The following is a 17550-nucleotide window of genomic DNA, read 5'->3' on the forward strand; positions in this document are numbered from 1 at the left end:
TTGTCTGGCTGTTTAATGGCTGTCTTGCGTCCTATGTCTTCAGGCACACCGTTTTCCCTCTTTTGTATTTTTCCTGTTATGAGAACATTGTCATATTGGATAGCACCTTCCTTCATCTCTCAATTAGGTCTACTCAGAGCTGCCATGGGTTAGGACTCCGGTGTGCTGGGACCCTGGCTGAGACAGTGGTCACTGGACTCCCATGACTCGGGCAGGTGAGAAGCAGGTGTGTAGACTTGGACACTGTGAGCTGATCCACTGCTTTTAAGTCTTAGCAAGGCTTTCCCTTCCAGTCAGCTGTTTGGGGAACTGGGCCTGGGAAGCAATAGGGGTTCTGGGTGATGGCATTTCACTTTGCCCATCATGATAATAACAGTCAGAGAAATGCCAAGGCAGAGCACACATCTGCTAAGTGAGAGTTTCTACCACCAGGTCCAGTTTGGTCCAGCTTGATCTCCTTAGTTTCTCTATTTACACACACACACACACACACACACACACACACACAGTATTGCCCTTGCAGTCCTGTTCCTTCTGAGGCTTGGAGATGACTCAGTTAGTAAAGTGCTTTCTACATAATCATGAGGACCTGAATTCAGTTCCCAGCACCTGGGTACAAGCTGGGCATGGTGACATGTACCTGTAAGCTGAGGAGGTAGAGACAGGAGGACCCTGGGGCTCACTGGCTGGCCAGTCGGTAGGTTCTAGATCCCAGGAAGAGATGCTGTCTAAAAAGAATTAAGCAGACAGGCCTTGAGAAATGACAACAAAGATTGACGTCTGGCTTCCGCATACTAACATCTACACACGTGCAACTCTCACAGGTATGAACATAACAAACAAACAAACAAACAAATAAATAAATAAATAAATAGCAGGAGGACGCCCTCCTTCTGTGGCTTGGTATGTGTGGAGCTAAGAGCTAGGAGGTCAGGAGAGAACACACCGGAGCTTGCCTACAGGAAACTCCCAGTTAGAAACCCTTCTGGAACTTTCCAGCCGCTAAGGAGTGGCTATCCCCAGTGACATTTGCAGTATCTTTCTATAGAAAGAGAAAGAATATGGATACTGTCTACGCAATGGTCTCTCTCAGGTGTGCCTGCTGGCCCTCCCAGAAAGTCCACAGTGTCCCTGCTCTGGGCACACTGACCACAGCTCCTAGCAAATGTCACTGCCCTGCCCTCAGCCCCATGCAAGAATGTTTGCTTTCTTCTACTTTGTTAGCAAGACGGTAATAAAATACAAAATGATAGAATATATTACATTTTAAGAAATGGAAAGCACATTTTACCGAGCCACACACATGACTCCATACATGTTGTGGCTGTTGGGGGGGGGGGGGCTCCCTGCTTCTGTGGCTCTCTTTGAAATGAAGCTTTTCTCATATACATTAATATATTTTCCCTTTCTAGGCTTCAGCCAGTACCAGCTTCAACCTTTAGCCTGAGGCATTCCTGCTGACTTCCACAAAAGGATTTTAAAATGTGTAAAAAAAAAAAAAAAAAAAAATCAAAAAGAACAAAAAAACAAACAAACAAACAAAAAAAACACCTGAATTCAAATTTGGACTAGGTTAAAAAACAAAGTGATTTCTAAATCTGAGAGGCTGCGCCAGGGCCCGTGAAGGCCTCACCCAGACAGGCTGGGTGGGGCTCCAGCTGCTGACAGACACAGGAATCCTTGGTGACCACAGTGGAAAGGCAGGGTTTGCCGTTGAGTTAGCCTCCTGTGGTGAAGAGAACAGAAAGTCTGGGACTGTGAGGCAGGGAGGGAGGGCAGCCTTGACAATGGTGGGCTGGGCTTGCACGATGCTTCTCTAAGCTAGTGACTTGGGAATCTTGCCCAGCCCAGTTGATTTTCTTGACTTCACAAATAAAGATAGAGCTTATATAGCTTTTAAAATAATTTGAAAGACAGTGGTTTACCCTTTTATTGAGGAATGACAGCTGGCATCCTGATCTTGGTCATCCATAACTATAAATTTCCAGGTCTCAAAATATACACCTTATAGAACCCTGACATAATAAAACTATTGCAGTTTGATTTACACCCTTCCCCTCCCCCCCAAAAAAAAAGAATTGTGCTTTCTAGCTTTTGAGTAAAAGATGTCGGGAGGTCTTACTCGCTGACTGTACCGAGCGATCACTTCTGGTTTGCACTCTGAGCAGGGTGGTGGTTGAAAGCTGGCCCTGGGCCTGCGCCAGCAGCTGGGATCTGCATGTGGGCACAGCCTCTGTCTACTTTCACAATTACCTCTGGGAGGCTTTGAAGCCCCGGAAAACGTCCCTAAGGGCTTGTCTGAAAAGCCTGGTTTTGTTCAGCCCGTCTATTTTCAGAGCTGGCTGGGAAAAAGATCTGCGTAAGTAAGGTACCTAGCGATTAGCGAGTACACCTGGCCATGCTTTCTAGCGCATTCCCGGTGATTGCAGGGAGCGGCTGCCTCCCTAGGGGAGGCTCTAACCAGGAAAAACCTTAGGTTTTTAACTCCAGCCCCTCCCAGGACCCGGCATACCCTTTCAGCCTCCTTCCTTCCTGAAGGCTGCCCTGAGCCCTTGGTCCTCATTAGTCCTAAGTAGCCTGGGGGAGGGGATGGGGACAGGCAAAAGCTGGCTGAGCTATGCTGCTCCTCAGGCACTCTGAAGAGGAGGGCTGGTGCTGGAAAGAAAGTGGTTTCTAAGTCCCAGAGGCCATTCTACTGGTCAGGGACTCTGAAGTAGCTCAGGCTGCCCTAGAACTGGGCTGCAGATCCCACTCTCAGTGATTCCCTGTGTACCCCAAAATTCTGCCCTACAGGACTAGAGGAAGGAGTGGCCCTGTCCTGGGCCCTGGCTTCTCTTCTCCATGTTCCTTTGTGAAGAGCAGGGCCTCCTGCTCACCAGAAGTAGAAAGAGGGATTCGACAATTTGTTCAGACTATGGTAGACCACTGACCACCTGATTAACTACCAATATGAGTCTGATATATACTAAAGAAAACTGCCATCTACTCGTGGATTATACCCTTATAATCTTTATACCCTTTTACCCTTTTCAGCAACAAAACTCAATTAACTGATCCTCAAGATACCTTCAACTCTATGAAGGAAGAATGTCTGTTACAGCACTCTACTTTTTCAAGGACAGTGAATGCTCTAGGCAACTAAGGAATGCAGAGAGCTCTAGGAGAAAAGCACCTTAACTGACTATTCAATACCAATTGGTCAGCCCTAAAAATATATATATACAAGTAACATTATACAGACTGAGTAAGTTATATTCATGTACTTGGGAATGCACACACACACACACACACACACACACACAAATACACATAACAACAATTTCAGAAAAAGAGGCCACGTATTTGAAAGAGTTCAATGAGGCTAGTGCATGGGAAGATTCGGAGGAAGGAAAGAAAGAGTAAATGAGGTGCTTTTATTGTAAATCTAAAAAATAAAAATAAACAACCAAGGAAGGAAGGAAGGGAGGGAGGGAGGAAGGAAGGAAGGAAGGAAGGAAGGAAGGAAGGAAGGAAGGAAGGAAGGAAGGAAAAAGTCAAGGAGAGCCCTGCCTGCACTTCACCGGGCTCTGAGGATCCCTGAATTAAGATGGACTAGCATTTGTAAGTGCCTAAAAGCCTCGCAGCTGGATTAAAGATAGGAAAATATGGCTCTTTACCACAGCAATCAACCTGCCAACCCTGCTTAGTTTCACCTTCCCGATGTCCTGAGGAGGATCTGCACCAAGAGTACCTGGGGTGGCCCAGGGCCACCAAATGTGCTAACCCTCTCAGAACTGTCACCCATACAGTTCTTTACCTCTGGCTGTATAAACCTGTGCCTGGTGTAGCCTGTTTCAGGACTGCTGTTTGACCGCCCATGTACCAGGAAGATTTGCTTGCCAGCACACAAACAAAACTCCCCGCTGTGTGCTGTCTTCTCAGCCTTAGGAAGCACAACTCCCCACTGTGTGCTGGCTTTGCAGCCTTAGGAAGCCTAGGGAATTAAGGTTTATTTTTCTATGGGACTAAAGGAGCATTGTGATTTGAAAAATGTGGGCAGCAAATAGAAATGTTTTGTGAGAGCAGAAAAAATCCCTCTCTGCTTCCATCCTCCTGAGAATGGGGCCAGAGGGACCACGAAGCAGTGAAGTCCACCTTGTTGGTCCCAGAAAAGGCTCAGGAGACACAGGTGAGAGTAGGAGGTACAGAAGTGAGAGAGCTATAGCAGTACGCAGTAGGCCAAAGGTAAAATACCCTGGTATGCACGACTGACAGGCAGACAGGATGTGCTGTCGCAGAACGCATTAAGAATGGACTCAGGACTAGGGAGACTGGTGGATTGACCCTTGAGAGAGCGCATCCCTGAGAACTCAGCCATTACTCAGGACAATTCAGACCCACCCTCTCTCTGTCTTTGTTTCTGCAGATGAAATAAGGAACATCTTGGACCATCTGACCTTTCTGATTGCAGGGGTGGGAGGTGGGGGGAAACTCTGAGCTGCTTGGCCTCAGACATAATTTTAGAAAGGCAGATGATAAACATTTTACCCTTACCGATGCTGCTTCTTACTGGGAGGGAAGGTCAGTTTACTAACAAAAGCAGCACCCACAGGCCAGCACTAGTGTTTCTTTTTACAGACATCGGACACCATCAGTTTGATCCTCAGGACCTCATTATTTTTCTTCCATTGCTCACACATCACAACCTCCCTTGCCTCGGGGCTGGAGACATTGAGAGTGAAACGAAAGAGGATGCTTTGTCTTTTCCTGCCTCTTGTGTCTGGGGTGTGAATGATACACATACTTGCCATAGGCCTGAGGGCCAAGCCAAGCAAAGGCTATCAGAGAGCAGAGGGGGACTGCTGACCCACAGGTGACATGGGCAAAGGACAGCCAGCAGCAGGGGCCAGGGCTCTGCTTTCTCCTGCTTGTTTACTGACCTGCGCCTTTAGACTCCCACAGAGAGCCCCATTTCTTAAGTTAAACAGTCAATTAAACAGGGTGGGCTGAATAGCTGTGCATGTTAACCATTAAACCTGGAGAGAGAGAAATCAGCCCACTGAGCTGCTCGAGGTGCTGCAACCTTATGTGTGTGTTCCAGGAAAACGTCGGCATCGACCTCACAGAGGAGCTGCGTCCGTGAGCCCACACCCTGAGCACCTTCAGTGTTATTTTGTCCTGGGTGACAGTCAGTGAAAGGGGGTTGTCAGGGAGCTGACTTGCCTCTGTGTCCAGGGTGAAGAGCTCTTTCATTTGCTCCAGGGGCAGTACTGGGGAGTTCTAAGCCTCAGAACGGGGCTAAAAATGTGAGGGAGAGATAGCCGCTCACCCCGGTTTGGAGAAACAAAGGCACTCAGACTGAGGTACCATGGACCACAGCGAGGAGCCCCAGCTGCCAGCCTGTGACAGCAAGAACCCCACCCACAGCGCCTACGAGACTGTCACTGGTGCGGCCCAGAGAGAACCCCGGGGTTCCCTGCAGCCTTTTCTTTCTCAGGCCCGCTATGACCAGGATGGTTAGCAAAGCACCCAGAAATATGGCAGCTCACCTGCTCAGGCCAGGGTCATGACTTCTACCAAGTCTGCCCAGCCAGCCAGTGTAGAGAACTAACTGATCCTTACATCAAGAAACGACAGTTCTGGAGGTTGGAGAGGAGGCTCAGCCGTTAATGGACTACTGCACTTGAGGAGGACCTGAGCTTAGTTCCCAGCTCATGACAGCCCGAAACTCCAGTTCCAGGAAATCTGGCACCGCTGGCCTCCTTTGGCACATGCAGGCAAGTGCAGACATCCACATGAAGACACGCAGGTACAGACACATAATTTAAACTAATAAAAGTGGATGTGAGAAAAAAAAAAAAAAAAGCAAACACTGGAACTTTAGGGATGAGAGAACTAAAAGCAATATCCACACTGCCCCCATACTGTTCTAAACACGGACAGTACCAGCTGCCAACCTAGGGGTCCCTGATCCAGAGCCCTGGGTCTGCAGACCCCAGCACAGCATCTGAGCCCTGCCCAGGAACAACTCTGAGGGTCAGGGCCAGCCTGCCGCCTCCCGCAGCATATCCAGCCACTTTCCTGGCCCTGAAGTTGCAGGTAGAACCCGCACACATGGAATTAGCACACACGAAGGAGCCGGGGTGGTTAACCAGGTTGGAATGGAAAATGAGAAGCGGAGAAAACAGAGCAAATGCCGCCATCAGGCCGATAGTTAGAGACACCTCCCTGGAGAAAGCAGGCCTCTGCCTCAGGAATGTCTAATGGTTACTCTGTAAACAGGGGGTTTAGAGGAGACAGCCCCGCCCACTCTGCCCTGCTCAGGCTTGCTCCCTCCACAGAAGGGCCAAGGGCAGTGGCTCTGGAGGAGCATGTAATGCATCGTGACGGCGCTCTATTTCCACGTGGAATATGTTGCTTCACTCTCCCACATCGTACTATTTTTGGGTAGATTTCTCTTAAGCTTTATGTATAAAAGGATTTTTTTTTCACACATGGCTTTTCTTAGGGGGAACAAAAAATCCAGCAAATATAATCAGTGTGAGATTTGGGTCCTAAAAAGGAGCTAGAAGACATTTGTGCTTCACCTCCTCTGCAGCCATCCACTGGAGGCCCCGCTCAGGCAGCCAAGCGGTTAACCAGGAGAGAGAGGGCTGTGTTTGGCAGGCAGGCAAGGTCCCTTTGTAGTAAGAGCTCTAATCGGTCCCCTCAGGTCCACAGGGTTGGTGGGGCATGAATACGCTGGTTTCTGTGGCTTTTAAAGTGAGCCCAGGCTGAAAACCGTCCCTGAGAAGATAATCAACTGGATGTTCAGTGAAAGGCACTTACCAGTCTCTAAAGGAACAGAAGCGCTTTCGACTTCCCGACTGGCAACTTTGCAGGGCTGCACACAGCACAAAGTGCCCTGAGCGTCCTGCCATACCCCTCCCCTCAAAGGTGGGCCCAGAGCAGGGGTGCTGGTCCCACACCGCACGCCTTGCTCTTACTTCCTCTGGAGCTTTTGTGTGGCTGCGCGCTTTGTGTCAGAAACACGCAGAATGCCTGGGAAGGGACACGAGGAGAATGACTCCAGCACACCTCCGGCTGATGAAAGCGTTTCTTTCATGGAGCAGAGGCAGGACAACAGTGGGCCATTTAAAGTCAAGCAACACCACATTGTGGGATATGGTATTTTATTCCTTGGGCAGTGAATTCAGAGGCCTGCTCTGCCTTTTGTAATCACCATAAGTGCCCCTACCACCACTACTTAGAGACCAACAGGTCAATGTGTGTCCACCCAAGGGTCAGGGTTGGTTGGACTTCAGCCTTATTCTGTGGACAGACCCATACGCCTGGTATCTCTTACACCATGTGAGAGTCACCACGCCATGCTGCTTCATGATAATCATGGCCCAGCTCTGAGGTACCATCTCTGCTGGGCCTGTAAGGAGATTCCACCCGGCCAGCTGGCCCCATCTCAGCATGGGAAACAGATGGTGCTAAGCTCTCTTTAAACGGAGCAATAATGATTTCTCATCTCATGGGCAGATTGTCCCCCACTTCTGGTGTTCTGGGGTGCAAGATTCTCCATAGTGAATGCCCATCCCTTAGCCCTGCTGTTCCTCACTCTGGCTGGACACCCGGGTGGGCCACAGACAACACTGATTCGAACCGGGCTCTTCTGAAAAGAAATCCCACCCACCTTGCCTGTCTGGTAGAAACACTTAGAGCAAGAGTCTACTCAGTCATAATCAGAGGGCAGATTGCAAGGGCTGTGAGTGGAATATGAATTACACACTTCGCGAGCAAGTGAGTACAAAACAAGACAGATGCTGCTTCATCCTTCCGCAAAGCCTGTTATGAGGCCCAGGAGACAGGTCTCCAAGTTAACGCACTCAGGATTGTTGGTTTGCCGAGGCAGCTGGCAGAAGAAAACAGTGGCCTTGGTGGCTAGTCTCTCATTAGCATTCAGACTCAGTCATGACACCCACAAACCTATGCTAGCAAGATCGAGAGGCCCTGTTCTGCTTTGCTTTCTGTTGCTGTGATTTAACATTCTGACCAAAAGCAACTTGGAGACGAAAGGGTTTATTTCAGCCTATGCTTGTAGGTATCAGTCCATCACCAAGAAGAGGACCTCAGAGCAGGAACCTGGGGCCAAGAACTGAGGCAGAGACCATGAAGGAACATTTTTTTTCCTGGCTCCCTCTTAGCTGGATTTCTTTTTCTCTACAGCCCAGGACCATCTGCCCAAGGAACACTTCACCTCACAGGGGGCTGGGCCCTCCTACATCTATATCTATAGCCAAGACCATTCCCCACAGACACGGCCACAGGTCAGGGGATTCAGACAATCCCTCGATTGGTGACTCTGGGCTGTGTCAAATTGGCAATAAAAACCAACCAGGGCAACACCTGTCCTGGCTTTGACCTCCACTAATGCTGCCTCTTTCGTGACGAAGGGAGCAAGGCTCTCTTGCACACAGTAAGAACCTAACTGTGCAAACTCTGTCGTGCCACTCTACTCCAAAGGACAAGCAGAGTGCCCTCAGGACACACCCACTTGTCATTGCCCCACAGCAGCAGGGCTTTGTGCCCGAGTATGTGTTAGCCGTCTGTGTGTTGTGCATAGGTGTTTGGGGTGGAGGTAGGTCGGGTATCTGTGTGTATGCTGTGTGGTATGTGACACATGCGTATGGCGTGTGACATTCATGTGTGTGGTGGTGTGTTGCGGGAGTTACGTTTGGGTATGGGGTTTGTGTGCTGTATATGGTATGCATGCATGTGTGGTTCGTGGGATTTCGTGTACGTGCATGAGTGAATGCACGAGAGCCTGTGATCTCCTACGTGGGCAGAACACCCCAGCTCCTGCAGCTGCTCTCTTGGTCTCGAGTACACCCTGCACTCTTAGCAGTCACAGCTTTCCTTCATTTTAAAATGAAAGCCTGTAGGCTAAAGGACTCGGAGACCTCCGGTGGGAATCGCAGTCATTGCTGGCGGTCCCAGTGGACATGGATCCGCAGTGTGGCTTTCAGCCTCATGTGGTACCCCAGAATGAGTCTAATGGGAGAGAGAGAGAGTAGAGTGATCCTTGGGATTCACCCCAAATACCTTGCGGTGCCCAGAAACTGCCATCCAACCCTTGGTATCCATCATCACCGCCTGTGGTTCCCACACTTGCTTTGGCAGTCTGGGGCGGGATGGGGCCATTGTGTTGTGTGAAGTTTTTGTCACTGCGATGAGGATCCGCACAGACATGCCTAGTCCCGCTAGAGAGACATGGGCTCGGCAAGCCCTCGTTTCCCAGCTTAGCTTTCCACTGCCGCTAAAGAGAGCCCACTCTGGCCGTGCGCTGGGGCTCCCCGGACCTTAACGATTCAAGCAGCCCAACTCCCTGCCGACAGACTTCGAAAATAACATGACACAAATGCAGTATAATGAAGTCCTTGGATGGAGAACTGGGAGGCAGGTGGGCTCCTTCAGTTCTAATTCCAGGGTACACACCTCCCACGATCCCCTAGCCTTGCCTTTTGCCAGGACAGGCTTTTTCATTTCTCCTTCAGCTGGTGAGTGTGAGGAAAATCTGTTCAGAAATGTGAGCTGGTCCAAAATATCCTTCTTCTTTTAGGAGATGTGCAGAGCCTCTCCGGGTGGGACTATCTGATGTCCTGCACTCCTGGTGTGCCGCAGAGTGTGGGCTTTTCTCCCAGCATTCCTGTGTCAGGGCTGAGTGATGTCTCCCCCAGAGCCTGTGTAGCCTTACTCGGAGGCCCCCTCAGCATGGACAGACACTACACAAGCCTTTTAGGTCCTGGCTCACTGAGCCTCCTTGTCACACAGCACTGTGTGCTCAGCTGCCACTGTCTCAGGAGGTGGGGGCAGCTGCTCTCTCATAGCCCACTACCCTTTTCTGATGTGCTCTTCCTTAGGATGCTGGCCACATGCAGGAATCTTCCCCTGCTGTGTCCTTATGGAACCCACACTCAGATGGGGTCTGAGACAGCACTGCTATCTTGCTTCGACCCTGTTGACACACTCTAAAAGCATAAAACAGATGCCCGGTCATGTCCCCTGCCCCTAACATAAACAAGAAAGGGTTCATTTTCCTAGAGGGGAAAAAATAGGATTTGAGGAAAGCAAAGAGCAACCATTTCTGGTCTTTAGGTTCACCTTGTAGCCCACAGTGGACCCTCAGCAAAGATGGCTGCCACCTGCAGCAGCCTGGAGGCTCTCAGGCACTGCCTAGCCCCCACGGCATCCTGGGTAGAGGACAACCAGTAAGACCACAGATAGCTGGCTTCGGGAGCTTTCACTGGAGCCTCTGCTTTTGTCTAGGACTCTTGGCCTCTTTCTTTCTCTAATTGCCCCAAGAGAAGGTTAAAAAAAAAAAATCCACAAAGATGAGAAATACCCAGCTCTGAGGTAGACACGGCGACAGGGCTCCTTCCCCGCAAACTTCTGAAGCTGCGTGGAGGAAGGGCTGGCATTTCCACTTCCCGTTTCACGGATACTTTTACCACTCATCCCAGGCACCTTTGGGTTTCCTGGCTCTCTGAGGGAGGAGCATCTTGGACTTTCTAGGCTGTGGTTGCAGCTTGAGGTGACTCAGCTACAAGAGATAAGTAAGGCACTGGGTGGGGTGGGGGTGGAGAGGAAGCCTGAGGCTGCTGGCCCTGGGGTGATAGGTCCTCATGTTTGCTGAGCTCTCAGGAAATAAGAGCTAATTGTTGAGGGGCTCTGACTTACTTTGCTCCTTCATTAGCAATTGTAGGAAGCCCTCCTGCTCTGGAGAGTTTGGAGCCAGACATGATGGCTCAGACCTGTCAGACCAGATGTTCAGTAGGAGGCGGGAGGATGTCCAAGATCATAAGTTCTATGCTGTCTTGGGCAGCTTAGTGAGACCCTGCCTTAAAAACAAAACAAAACAAAACAAACAAACAAACAACAACAAAAAAAAAAAAACGAGGGATGAGGGAATAGTTCAACATTCGGTGCTTGACTGGTGTGTGGGGACCCTGGATTCAATCCCCAGTATCCTCTTTGCCTGGATACATGAGGAAAGAGCAGAGATCTGCTGATGGTGTCTGAAGTGGGGAGTGAATAATAATATTGAAAGTGTGTTTCAACACACACAAGAAGACTTTGGGTATATCTCCGCTAACACCACCGCCCTTCAGTGCCAGCAGCCCTGGCCTTCTGGACTCTATCCACAGCCAGAAAGCTGTGTGTAATGGTGAAAAGTGGGGGTGGAAAGTGGAGGCATTACTGTTCTGAACCCCAGTGGAGTGAGAAAAGTTGGGGCCTGCAAGGCCTTCTCCGTTAAGGCACTATGACTTACTTTGGCCTTTGGTCAGTGACCCACCCTTCAGAGCCTACAAAGCCTCAGCCAGGCTGGAAGTGTGATCGGTATGTCTCAAAGGGCCCGCCCTCAAGTTTTCTGGTTAGATAAGTCTGTGCTCACTGGCACAGGTCCCCAGGATGGCACAAGTCACCATGTCAGCTCTCCATGCAGGCCTAGGTACCCCCAGGGTCCTCCAGACTGGGGGAGACCTCTTTGTCACAGTCTCTCCTGGGGAAGCTGCCCCATACTAGACTTACTGCCCAGGGCCATGCCTTCTCAGTGGTATCATTAGCCTGGAAGCTCACAAAAGGCCCCCAAATGTAAGTAGAGGCCCTGAGCACTGAGAAGGCAACCGAAGGCTGTGAGGGCCCAGTTCACACCTTAAATCACATCCAGGCAGTCACTGAAGGGACACATAAGCCCAGCTCTGCACCCACTCCAGGAACGTTTCAGAGGCCATGAGGGAACACGTTATAACTTCATGAGCATCCAGATACATGTAGAAGGGATCCTACTCTTAAACCTCACGAGACACACAACTACTGGGTCAAGCTAAGGCCAAGGCACACTTGCCTGTGTAGATGAGGCTGCTGGCAATGTCCTGCCCTCCATTATCACAGCAGGTCTCCTGGGAGAACAAACTCCTGCTTTGGCAGTACAGGGAACAGGGTCAGGCTGCCCCATGCTGTCACACTCCAGGGATGGAGCACAGATGGCGGTGATCTAAGGACTGCAGGATCTGGGGTCAGGAATCAAGCCTTTCCCTCTCCTTCTAGGAGCCTCAGAATGAGTGTCTACATCGCCAAGAGCCTGGCAGGGCACGCATTAGCTGGTCTGCGGTCCAGGTTAATTTTTAAAACCTCTGTGAACCCTCAGAGCCTCCTGAAGAATAAACAGCTTTAATTATCCCCCAGCACTGTGCCCTGGGGAGAGGTCACAAAGGTCAGAGGGGCCAGGAGAAACGCCTTTTCCATGGAGCACTGCAAGGGCTTGCTTTAAGTAAATACTTTAAAAACCAAGACCCCGAAGGCAGCCTGCATTTCCACCTTGGGAGCCCAGTTAATCTTTCTCATCTGAGACAGTGGCATTTTCGGATGTTTGAGTCAGTGAACAGACTCAGAAACGCCCTTTAAGCCTTTCTAATTGTGGGCTTCTTCAACTTCTGGAAGAATATGAAGGAGGTTTGCAAAAGACAGTGCTATTTTCCTCTCAATTGAGATGTGTTTGGGTCCCAGAAGAAAGCCGCCACTGTAGAACGCTTTATTTAAACTTCCCATTATGGTTTTATATTAAAACTAATGATGCCTTTGTTGAAATTAGCCACTGTCACTTTCCAAAGAGATATCAAAGTTCGCCTGTGCTTGGTGCCACCATTCAGTCTCCCTTGGGCCTTCAGTTTTGTGGCTCCAGGACTATCTACTGCATCACTGTTGAGCAGCTTCAGGCCTGCTACTAGCTGCTGCCTGGTGGCAGATGGCCACAATCCTACAGCTGCCTCAACAAGCCTGGGTGGGCGCAGCCCCTGAAGCAGCACCCGGTGACAGACAGAACACGTGGTGGGTGGATCTTGGTGAACAGACAACCTGATAGTCAAAACTGTTGAGAAGGAACCAGCAACCCTCACCCAGCCCTGAGCCCCTCTCATGACAGCAGGAACTCCTCGAGGACTGTGATCATAGCCCTCTGATTTCTCCCTCCTAACACCCAGGCTCCCCAGCATTTGTCCAGGCAGAGGCTTGCGTGGGTCCCAAAGATAGTCTACTCAGGAAACAGATTCCGTATAGGTCAAAAGAAGTAGATCAAGGCAGGCGCCGACATCTGTTTTTTGTGACATCCTCCAAGTACGATGCTAAGGTCCAGTTGATGTCTACGTAGAGGTGCTGGGAGACGACTTTCAAGATAGGGTGGGACTCCATGGGAACTCAGAGAGAGGCATGCTGGCAATCCCACCCTTCCTGAAACAATTTTGTGGCATCCACCAGCAGCCGCTAGCTTCCTGTGCTTTTGAGAAAAGAAATCACCAGGGAGCTGCGGTCCACCAAGCATTTGCTCCCAGATGAGTAGCCATCCTGGGTCAAATGGCCTCACCTAGCCTAATCCAAGTTGCTCAGGGCCCCAGGAGAGGGTGGAAAAGATGCTGTCTTCAATTCCCAATCTGCTCATAATCCAGGAATGAAATCTGCATGTCCCACTACTATGTAATGGGTTTCTGGTGACACTGAACAAGGACTTGGAAACACGAGCACACTCACAATGAAACCAGTGGGGAGAGTCTTGCTAGACTGTAAGCCCTGTCATATCCAGGCTGGCCACCCAGGTACCCCAGCACTTCCTGTGAAAATGGACGAGCCCTCTGGACTTGAGGAATTCTCAAAGACATTGTTTTTTAGAGTTTCCTTTTTCCTTTTAAAATCATGCACATATGATACACGTGTCATGTGGTATTTCAGTATGAGCACACATGACATAATGTTTAAATCAGAGAGAACATTCCTGCCTCCTTAAACACACATCATTCCCTTATGGTGAAGGCATCTAGAACCATTTCTTCCTGCCTTTTGCGACGTGCAGGAGCTGGCAGCCATGGATGACTAAGCTGCACAAGTTTCTGCACTGTGTGTCATGGTAAGTGCTTTTCCCAATGATGGCTTTGCAGTGGCTACAAATGACACCAGGCAATTGGGTGTATTTATCCCATGCCAGCCAAAGAGGAAGCTAGGGCTTGTATCACCTTAAATATAACACACCCTTCTGCTGCAATAGAGTCCCCCAGAGGGTACTTCAGAAGACTTTGAGGAAACAAGAAGGAAGGTGTTGGCTTACCTTCTGGGGGATGGGAAGCTCACGATCTGGTCCTGACACCCGGCGGAGGCCTGATGCTGCCTCCTCCTGTGGTGGATGGCAAAACACAGTGGAAGAGCAAAGCGCAGGTTAAAAAGTGAGTCAGGAGCAGCAGGGGCCTGAACTCCTTTAGTAAGGAGCCCATGGGAGAGACCTGACCTCCCAACACAGGTTGCAGGCGGCTCATTTCCGGAGCCACATTTCCATGGGAGACTGTTATGGAATGGAATGGAGGGGAGAACTGGGTAAGGGAGGCTTGGTATGTTTTTACTGAAAATGTGACATCATATTCAGTTAAGGAGCTGGGTCAATGGCGGCCACTCAGCATCTTCTCTTTATGTAACTCAGTATCTAAGCCAAGGCCAGACCTTCAGGTCCAGCTGGATCTGCACATCAGTTTAGTCTTCTAAGGAGACCCCTGCCTATTCATAACCCAAAGAGCAGTGCCCAGGGTCATAGGGTGACCTGGGAGGTTGTCAGGATAAACGCTAAGCCAAAAGAACACATGTCTGCTCTGCTTAACTTGCTCTCTCAATTTCATCAATGAAAGAAAACTCAAGAAACAAGTCAAAGAATTTAGACAGCATGGCCTTGCTCTGTGTTTTTTGTTTTTTGGGTTTTTTTTTTTTTGGGGGGGGCAGGGGACAGGGCATTGAAATGTTATACAGTCAGTCATAAGCATGAGATTCAGGCCACAGAAATGACAGCAGGAATGTTCAAGATCTTTGCAGAAAACCCCACTTTCTCATTTAAAGGCCCCCTTGTTTTCACTTACCTTCCTTTCAGTTTAGAGTAAGCATCCTTTCTTGTTTTAATTTCTATCATGACAAATTGATATATAATCACTGTAGAAAATTCAGAAAGACTAAGTAGGCAAGGAGGAGAGAAGAGGGGAGAAGAAGGGAAGAGAACGGAGGAGAGAAGAGTAGAGGGGAGGAGAGGAGAGGAGAAGAGAAAGGAAGGGGAAGGGAGAGGAGAAGAGAGAGGAAGAGGAGGAAAGCTACTGTCTAATCATATATGTTACAGGAGAGAGGAGGGGAGAGGAAAAGAGAGGAGAGAAAAGACAATGTCTCATCATATATGCAGCTGAAAACAGGGTAACTATAAAACTCAAGGTGGAGGGGCTGGAGAGATGGCTCAATGGTTAAGAGCACTTTCTGCTCTCCTAGAGGTCCCGAGTTCAGTTCCCAGCAACCAACTATACTGGGATCTGATGCCCTCTCCTGGCATGCAGGTGTATATGCAGATAGAGCACTCATCTACATAAAATAAATAAAAATCTTAAAAAAAAATCCTCAAGGTGGAGAAACATGCAGGGGGTGGTGGTGGAAGGAAATTGCTATTAAGTGATGAATAAACCAAAAGCTTCTTCCCACAGACTATGGACCTGATATGATGACTTATAGCTACCGTCAGATAGGGACACACCAGGAGAGAAAAGCTAGTGTAGGTCTCCTTCGTTCCCCAAACACATGGCCACTCTGAGAACTCAGAAGGAAAGAATTTATTGACAGCAATTAAGTCCTACACGGTGATTTAGATCAATGGGGTGTCTATCTGAGGACACCCAAAATAAACAGCCCATCCCAGTTTCTTCCCTCTTGGGTGATATGGTAGCTGAGCTGCCCAGAGCAGAAACTAAAGTCCATCAACGCTCTCAAGAGCAGCCTGGCCGCCCAGAGCATGCGCTGGCTCTGCCTCCTGTGGAAGCTTGTATTTGCCTGGGACAGTCCTGCCCTGGGAGATACTGGGGGAACAGTGCTTCATGTAAGGAAATAAACCCAGGAAGTTCAAGGGGTCCTGCCAGAACAGCGGGACTCTGTTATAAGCCTGCACACACTGGCACCCACCACTGGCCCTGCCTCTGGGCTTGGCGTCCACTTACCTCATGGAGTGGAATACTTGGAGAGAGGAGGAAAGATGAGCAACTCTCTTTTGCTGATGCTGCAGGCGTGTTGCCAATGGGCTTGATCCTCCCAGAGGAGCCTTGCTCTGAGAGGCTGGCCTACACGGGCACCATCATTCCTACACCAGTTGCTCAGACTTCGTGGGTCAGTCTTGTCCTCAGGACTCACTTCATTTGATCTTTCTGTAAGCACTTAGTGTCTCGTTCCCGTGCACCCTTTGTTAAGGCAACAACTCCTTCATTTCATTATTTTTGTTCCCTTCCTCACCCTTGCATCCACTCATCCATTTCTGCACTCACTTATTCAATCACTCCGTTCATTCACTCATTCCTTCACTCACTTATTCAATCAGGGAATTCAGTCATTTCTTCTTTCACTCATTCATCCCTTCATCCACTCTAATCACTTCTGCAACACAGGACTCAAATCATTAGCAGTTCAGAGTCAGCTGAGATCCTGAGAGCATAGAAATAGAGCAACAGAATGGTGGGGGTGATGCTGTGGGGTCGCAGGAGTCACTTACCTGTCTGCTGGGAAGATAAGTTAACAAAGCGATGCTATAGTCCATACGCTAATTCATCAGTGGGTTTATATGCCAACGGGAAGTGAACCAGCTTCCCTTTCCAGATCATACTGTGTTTTTGTCTTCTTAATACATGTTCATCTAAAGAGAAACACAATTCCAAAGCCCTTCTCCAACAAGTCAGTCATAATCCTTGTACAATTCCACTTCACGGCTACAGGCAAAGATGCATTCCACCAATGGAACTGCTCCCAAATCAATGACCTTTGAGGGGGACAGGGGACAATCCTCAACCTCGGATTGTCAGACAACATCAAGCAGAACAGCAGTCAACCCTCAGATAGGTTGCCAGGGCCTTGGACATCCTTGTCTTCCCCAAAACAGCAGGCCCACACCACCTCAGGCCCATCTTAGCTCCAGGCCAGCTGGGCTCCCAAATATGTTCACTGGGTGTTTTTCTAAAATGTAGTCATCACTCCTCTCCTAAAACTCCCAACTTGTGTGGCTTTTGCTTTATTCACGCTTAGCTGTTTCAGATTCTATTTTGTACATTGCTCATTTTATTTCTATTTTTACTTGATCAATTTTCCAAGTAACGTTTTCTACACTTTACATTTGATCAATTTTCCAAGTAACGTTTTCTACACTTTACATTTTTAGTACAAAGACACCCAGAAACTTCAGGTTCTACCAATTTGCATGACTGGCATGCCAGATCCTTGCTGTGCCGGCATCAGCATCGGAGGGGCTGGGGCTGGGGTTGGCTCAGCCTGCTCTTGGCTCCCAAGGGCGTCAAGTGGGCTTTGTGGTACTCTGTTTCCTCGCTGATCTCTAGTTTAGCCTTCGTCACTGTAATAGGGCCAACTAGTCCTCTTGGCACTATCACATCTATTGTAGCTTCCCTTTGAAATGTAACACCAGCTGGCAGGCAGGTGCTGAAGGGCGGATGCGGATCACTGGATAAAGCCGGCTCGGCATTA

At 49.3% G+C, this 17550-nt stretch overlaps 1 long non-coding RNA gene across 7 annotated transcripts in view; it reads right to left on the reverse strand.

Annotated features, from left to right (window-relative positions):
* Positions 1-546: 546 nt before the first annotated feature.
* LOC110552575 (uncharacterized) overlaps positions 547-17550 on the reverse strand; it is a 32170-nt gene continuing 15166 nt past the window's right edge. For 2 of the 7 annotated variants that reach the window (XR_009587927.1, XR_002476654.2), the window contains exons 3-4: positions 14123-16711; positions 547-728 (exon numbers count right to left, since the gene is read on the reverse strand). This is a non-coding gene — a long non-coding RNA (uncharacterized LOC110552575). Of the gene's footprint in view, positions 729-7354; positions 10568-10704; positions 10866-12270; positions 13301-14122; positions 16712-17550 lie in introns of those variants that run through there. The other 5 variants (XR_009587928.1, XR_009587929.1, XR_009587925.1 and 2 more) reach the window with 5 other exon arrangements.

This window comes from Meriones unguiculatus, chromosome 20, assembly GCF_030254825.1.
Source record: "Meriones unguiculatus strain TT.TT164.6M chromosome 20, Bangor_MerUng_6.1, whole genome shotgun sequence".
Lineage (NCBI taxonomy): Eukaryota > Metazoa > Chordata > Mammalia > Rodentia > Muridae > Meriones > Meriones unguiculatus.